The sequence below is a fragment of the Hevea brasiliensis genome, chromosome 10, assembly GCF_030052815.1.
Source record: "Hevea brasiliensis isolate MT/VB/25A 57/8 chromosome 10, ASM3005281v1, whole genome shotgun sequence".
Taxonomy (NCBI): Eukaryota; Viridiplantae; Streptophyta; class Magnoliopsida; order Malpighiales; family Euphorbiaceae; genus Hevea; species Hevea brasiliensis.
In genome coordinates this window covers 94,329,210-94,337,285 of record NC_079502.1, presented here as the reverse complement: position 1 = coordinate 94,337,285, position 8,076 = coordinate 94,329,210, and positions in this window count along the sequence as shown.

Genomic DNA, 8,076 nt, shown 5'->3' with positions numbered 1-8,076 from the left:
TTTCTAATTTCTACTAAAAAAAATTATTTATACATTAGATATCAAAAGGCATATCTCGACTTAATTGATACAATCTATATCTTTTTCTTTTTTTTTTTAATGAAGAAGACTGTGATTTTTAACAAGACCTAACTAGTTAGTGGTTTGGGGTATCGATTAATTCGATTCGATCAATCAATTTGGTTTGATTTTGAAAACTATACTTGAAATTTTGATTTAATCCAAATTATCTAGTAATACCATTTTTAATATGTTTTAAATATTCGTATTTTTTTTTACTCTAATTTCAATATTATGTTTATTCTTCATTCATATCTCTATACGACTTCAAAGTAACAAATTGAATTTTTTAAAAATAACTAATCAAATCAAATTATTTAGATAAAAAGACTAAATTAAATAATTTTATTTTATTTTCGATTATAATCAAACTTATTCGGCTCTAATGATAACTTTCTCTTAAATAAAAAATATTTTCAGTCATCAAAATTAGATATAAAGGTAATTAATAAAACATTGAAAATCAAGAATTCATATATTGTATTTTTTGACTTTACGTGCATCAAATTAAATTTAAATAGTAATGACCTACATTAATTCAAATCTTGACTTTTGTGAAATTCATGGGCATTGATGCTGTATCCATTTTCCACCTTCTTTGCACATAAGGAACATATGAGACATGAAAATATATAATAGATAATAATAATTCTGCCCCTAATCAAAATTGAAGATAAAAAATGAAATAACATTTTCGTTATTATGAAATATGCCACAAATATAAGTAGAAAAAAAAAGTAAAATTACTAGCAATTATATAATTTTTTTAAAAAATAATTCAATATATAATAAAAATTAGTTCGAGTGATTTTTAGATTTACTTTTTTTTTTCTTTTTAATCTATCACTCAAACTATATTTTTAATAAAATATGTACAATTAACACCGATTATAATAGTAAAATAAAAATATATTAATCAAATAGCTAATGAAATAATTTCAAATTTGTATAAAGCTTAAAAACCCTAAAATATGAAATTAATTCTAATTGATTTTTTTTAATAACTCCAATTGAGTTTACTTTCTAATCTATCACTTAATTTCTTAAGGCATGCATAATCAACACTAATGTCACGACCCAACCTATGGGCCGGACCGGCACTAGGACTTGGGCCAGCTTAAAGCCCCCAAGGCTCATAGTAAGCCTAACTATTTCTCAAATCCATAACCAAGCCCACAATTTAGGCTCAATATGCATATAAAAATAATTTAAATTAAACTGTTATAATTTTATTTCGGGCCATCTTAGCCCAGAAATCATCAGAGACTAAAATTAGGGTAGCCCGGCTCAACCCTGTTACCTCATTTTACAAACTGTTTAAAATACCATACAAATCTTCATTTATTAATCTGAAAATTTTAAATTCCCGATTCCTAATAAGGTCCACACTATTACTAACACATACGGAGTTCTAGATTTTAAATTTAGAAAAGAGAGTAAAACAATTAAAATAACCGACGTTAAACCTGCGAGGAAGAAAACAGATTGCTCTGTAAAATAACTCATCCTGTGGCCTGGAAAAATATTGAACAGGAGTGAGCGTTCGACTCAGAAAGTAAAATATCAATTTTAACCATAATCTCTATAACTATCTAAAGCTAATGCACTCTATGGAGTGCAATGCAGCATCAGCAATAAATTCACATCATAATAGCAAAAAGGTAATTTGGAGCACTCACACACCCAGTAATATCAATCATAATATATGGGAGCTGATCCCCTATACAGTTCTCTTAAATCCAACCTGGTGCCAGTTAAGAACTCAAGCCGGACTTTCGCTTAATAAATCAAATCGGGGTCCCAGCGAAGAACTCAAGCCGTGACTACCCCGAAGGACCGGGTCCCAGCGAAGATCTCAAGCCGTGTCTACCCGTCCTATCCATAGTCCACACCACATCATACGCACGTCAACGCACGCACACTGCTCCAAATTACCACAACAACATCCATGGCACTTTAACAGTTATGAATGCAACATAAAACGTGCCTAGAATTTAATTACATAGATACATACATATAAGTGATGCATGGACATGCTTGAACATATAATAATAGTGAAATTACAATTAAAATTAATATTTTACTCACAGTACACCGATGACTATTGTGGTTGCTGGATGCAGGAAAATAGCTAACCTCGATCACATAATAATTAAATTATAAATTTATTAGTATTAAGTTAAGATAAAACTCTAAAGAGGCAATAGACAGCCTAATTCATGCCGAAAATCCGGCAGAGTTTCCCCTATACTTGAGACCTACCCAACCTGCAAAAAGGTTCAAATAACACTTCTAAATTCTCAATTTTCACAATCACATCTCATCAATATCACATGGCCCCTCATGGGCCCTCCAAATCAGACAATACTCAAAATCTTAAAAATTACGTTTTAGTCCCTATAATTGATATTTTTCAAAAATCCCCTCAAACAAGCTCTAAAAATTCTAAAATTTTGTCCCGCAGTCCTTAATAATATTATAACACTATTGCAAAATGAATTGAAATTTTCTAATCACCCATGAATATTTTATTCAAGAATTTTACTCGATTCCATAAGTTTCCAACCTCTAACATATTCTTAATTCAACCCAATTAAATATTCACATATTTAAACCTCCATCCTTAAGCTTCAACCAATTATATAAAATTTAATTGTCTTAATTTCAAATAATCTTATATGCCCATATGCTAAAAATCTAACTAAAATCCATCTATATTTTTCAAAAATATTCTACAATCACTCAAAAATTCCACAAACACCATAGAATATCTCCAAATAATTTTACTTTCATCATATATTTTTCTTAGAATTTTTCTCCAATTTTTCCTGTTTAAGAAACACTGTATTTATGCTCCACAGACCGAGAAATAATAGAAATTGTCTTACCCGAAGTTTATCTGTGTCTCAAAAATTCCAAAAATTTACGAGGAAGCCTCTGGAAGTTGAATCATATCCATAGCCCACCGGAGCTCTGGCCGAACCAGCGCAAGACGGTGGCGACCACCGATGCCGGCGACATTTGCCGGATCTGATCATACCACCATGTTCCTCTCCTCTTCCTCAATCCATATGTGGTCTCGGATCGTCGATCCAACGGTCGAATCGTCTTAGATCTGATGAAAAAGTTTGAAAAACCCGAAACTTCTCTCCTCCATATCTCACACATCCGACCTCCATTTGCTGCAAAATTGGTATCAAAAGAAAGCTCTCGGAACAAGCTTTCCAACGCCACCTGAATCGCCTCGATCGGACGTCGGATGAAGCCGAAATTGTGCCGGAAAGCCGTTGCCCACTGTGCGCGCGTTTTCTCTCTCTCCTCCCTCTCTTGCCGCCGTTTCTGGTGGCTCTTGCCATCGCCGGAGGGTCACCGGCCAGGTGGGGAGCTGCTCGGGAGGTCGCCAGCCGGTCACCGAAAAAAGAAAGAAGAAGAAAAGAGGGAAGGAGAGGGAGAGAAGAGAAAATTGGGGGGGGGGGGTTCCTCCTCCCGTTTTTGAATTTTTTTTTTTTTTTTTTAAATGTTGGCAATGACAGTGGAAACCCACTGTCACACGCCAACAGTCAAATCTTTTTTTTTTTTTTCTTGTTGTTACATTCTTCCCCCCTTAAGAAAAATTCGTCCTCGAATTTTCGAATAAACAAAGAAATGAGGAAAAGAAGATTATTAGAACAAGTGCAATCATTACTCCTTCAGCTATGCAGAGATTGGTAAAATATTTATTTTTCAAACTCTTCGTATATTATATATGACATTCTACCGCTCTCTGATTCTACTATAGTGTTCTATTTGTCATCTCTTATCTCTTGGCTATTCACTGACCATTCTTCTGACACCTTAGGTATTCATTATAACTCTATTACTCTCGACTTGATCTCTGATAACTTTAATTAACTTTGGCGCTTACCTCACTTTTATTGCGCCCTAACATGTCTCTTGGTGACTTCAGTCATCATTCCTTTGTTTTAATAATCTTTGTTTCCCCAATGACATAACTTTTATTCCTTATTCCATGGTATCCTATGAGTAGCTTTCCTGTAGCATCTAAACCAGGCATCTTGTTCGAGATCTTCACTCTTCTTATGACCTCAGTGGTCAACACCTATAAATTTTTTTTCACTCCCATGCTACTTCAAATTTTTAATCTCTTTTGTGTCATTACTAAGGTACTTAGACCAACCTCTATCCATCTTATGTAACTAGTCAGGTAGAGTCTCCTCCAAGGGCTAAGTGTACCATTTATCAACATTGGAAAGCAAACTGGGTCTCTCCTTCTAGGTAACAAAAGTGTTTAAATTCCTTGACAACTCAATCCATGCGACTTTTTCAATTCTCACTCCTTCTCTGGAATGGAAATATCTAGACTTCTTCCTTTAGCTTCTTAGTATGTGGCCTACTTCTGACACATTAGCACTCAGATCGAGGCTCTACTACTCCTTTAATCTATCATCTCATAATAACTTGTTTTAAACATCTCTTAGTGTGTTCCTAGCATACCTATTCCTCCTTATCCTCATCATTATAACTGGCTCTATCGAGCTTTCTTCCTATCCTTCACATCTTATCCACTTCCCTTTTTCTATTTCTAATATTATTGATATCTTTTCAACCTGCTGTACTTATTCCTTAATTTTAGTCCTATCTCACCCTTACACCTTTTTCTTCAAAGATTTCTATCCCATCATCAACTTTAACTTTCTTTTTATTTCTTAGTCTTATCTTGATTACTAGTTCCATTACTTCGAGAATTCTAACCTTACGATTTACTCCTACCAGCACATTCTTCTCCTTTTGTAACACTTATAATTAACCATAGAAAATTTTTTTTGTATCCCCTTTCTCAACTTAACTATCAGAACATTATCATTCCCTACCAGCCTTAGTGGGAAATTGCTCATCCTGGATGGATAGGAGCCCCATAAACTATAAGTTCCATCTGAACTAACACGGCTGTGGGAAATATGTGTCATGCCTTAATTCTAAACAAGATACTTCACGTGTTTATTCTTCTTAATATAATCACATATACTGCCCATAACTTTCTAAACTTCAACCTCAAATTACCCATCAGCAACAATTTCATCGATTGAAACTCATCCATAAATTGTACTTCATCTAGCTCATAGTTTAAAACAGTCGCAAGCCTCAGTAGCTAACTCAATTTAACTCCTGTCATTACTCTGATCGTCCTTTCATACTTAACACTAGGTATGCACTTACTGTCATTCTCATATCAGGAAATTGTATATGAATTGGTGCCTATCAAAATCTCAAATAACTAGGTCTCCTTGCCTCAGTCTCTGCTCCTTATATAACGCTCTAGAATAAAAAACACGAGCTAAACTTGAAAAGAAAGAAAAATATTCTCTTATATTCAACTACGCTCGATTGTCCATATAATAATGTTTAACCTATGTTTCTTGGTTTTTCTCTCCAAATTTCATTATCTCCTAGCACAATTGTGCTCTACCTATAAGGTATCATCTGCATGAACCCTTTACCGTACCATTGTCCTTCCTAACATAATATTTTATAATTTATTAACTTTACTTATACTCGACCTATGATTCATATCTATTATCATTTATATTGTGCCCTTAACTTTTGTTGATTCCTGAAAGATTTCTCTTACTAATAGATTCTTCCAACACTAATTCCACCCTTAGCTATGGTCATTAATTTGATCATTGAACTTTCTAGTGATTTATAACTACCTATACTTGTCACTTCTCATTCTACCCCTACTGTTGTCCTATCGTTATTGCTTCACTGCAAAGTGATTCTGTTGGTCACATTAAAAATGTTTGCCTATCATTCATAACGAACCCCTAACTACCTTCTCACTATCTCAAAGGTCTAACTTAAAGCCTATGTGTCATTGTCTATCATTCTTTTCCTCTCATAATACCTATTTGATCCCTTAGATTGACTTTTATTCAGCTTACTACTTACTAACTCTTTTGTCTCTGCCTAATTAGATAATCCGCAATACCACTGCACACATTCTAGCTTTTGCTCATTATTATTGTATTCCTCGCCTAATCTTCTTGATATTGTTAACAAATTAAAAGAATCTTGCCCCATTGCTATCCACTTCACTTTAGGAATAAGGAATAGATAAAGTATGATCCGATCATGTAACTCCAAGCTCTATATTTTAGCCCCTGGCACTACCTCAACTACATCATGCTATGAGTATCACATAGCACATTACTAGATTCCATATCTCCATCACTATTCTCACTAATGTGGTCCCATTTTGGGTTCTCCATCCTTGTCATTCACCTTACCAATAATAACAATTAGCTTACCCTATATCTTAACTTTGTTCCTTCTATTATGCGCCCTTCAGATTATCCTTTCATTTATTTCTTTTGTCTTACCCAAAATAGAACTTAATTATTCTATCCCTGGTTCCATTCTTCTTCCTAACATGACAGCTGTACCTGCTAACAATATCTTTCAGAGTCTCTACCACGTTATCACATATCTGTGCTATTCAGATTTGGTCCTTTGACCACTCTAGCTAGTACTTCTACTGGCATTTAGATTATATTGCATCTGACACCAATTGTCCAAGCCTTCATTCTGCACTTTCTCTATCCATTGGCCTTCTACAATTTATCTTTGCTAATTTATTACTCCTAACACTATTATAATTAGATTATACTATTGTTTTGAACAATATGAAGTTAGAAAGGAACTCAGGAAATTGCAGTCATACCTTTATCGTATGATTTCTATTCTTATCCTTTAGCTTACATAATACCCTAACTACCTCGAGAACTGATTCTGCAGTAATTTTATTTATTATTATTATTATTATTTTCCATATTTACTCAATTAGCCAAAACTTAAGATTTCGGGCACCCAAACCCGTCATCCAATTCAAAGGATTTACATCCATCATGATCTTGATTATATATGATTCCTATAATGGAACTTGTATCCTCTCCAGGATACCCGAGCCGACTACTCTCTTCCACACTCTACAGTCCCATCTAGGACACTATTCCATAAGTCATCATTATCAATAATAACTTTCGATCCCTTCTGAAAAGATAGGACTATATAACTTGCTGCAACAAAGGTACTACATTTACCACCTTGCCAAAACCATGTCAAATTAATAACTCTCCTATCATATCATAGCTCTGTGAATCATCAATTCATAGTTTTGACCTTCCCTAGGTAGTAGGGTTGTACTTTATTCCATACTGATACACACAAGGTATACTATTCTCACTATGCTCTAAGCAAAGCGTCTGTCGTACTGCAAAAATCATCCAAAATTCCATACTGAATCTTATATAATCTCACTCTATAGGTGTCACATTTACTTTGCAACTAATCCGAAACCTCTGGTCTGATGGCAACTCTTAATGCAGCTCTAACTCATGCTATGGTAACTGAGTCACTGACTCAAGTTACCACCCAACTATGACCTTTTGATATTCTAGCTCTGGATCCCTAACCAAGAGTTCCCAACTCCTCTGCAGATATAGAACTCTATTCTGGTATTACTGTACCAAAACAGAGGCCATCTATAAACACCCTCCTTAGGGAGCACCACGGGGATGCACGCAGCTCTATACAACAATCTCATGTCGGTACTGTAATCTGCAGCTTACAGAGCAGACATCAAGAACATTGTATAGTTACTACGATACGTCCTGACCGACTAGGTCTCCCAATTTCTTATCTCTCTTGAATATTCTATTATCAAAAACTTATTCTGACTGGGTCATCCACTGATGACTGCCAGCAATGGTATCCTCATCCTTATCTAGGGCAACTATACTTTCAAGACTCACCTTTATGTACTCGTGCCTTGCATGAAATGGGCACACCATTTAAACCCATACTGACAAAAATATAGTATTTATTGGAATACGTGTTTCCATGGCAGACCTCAATAAGTTTGCTAAATCTATTTCATGTTTCTATGTACTCCACGAAAATCAAGACGCTAACTGAGGTACTCTTATATTTTCCGAGGTATAATGCAGAACTTAGAAA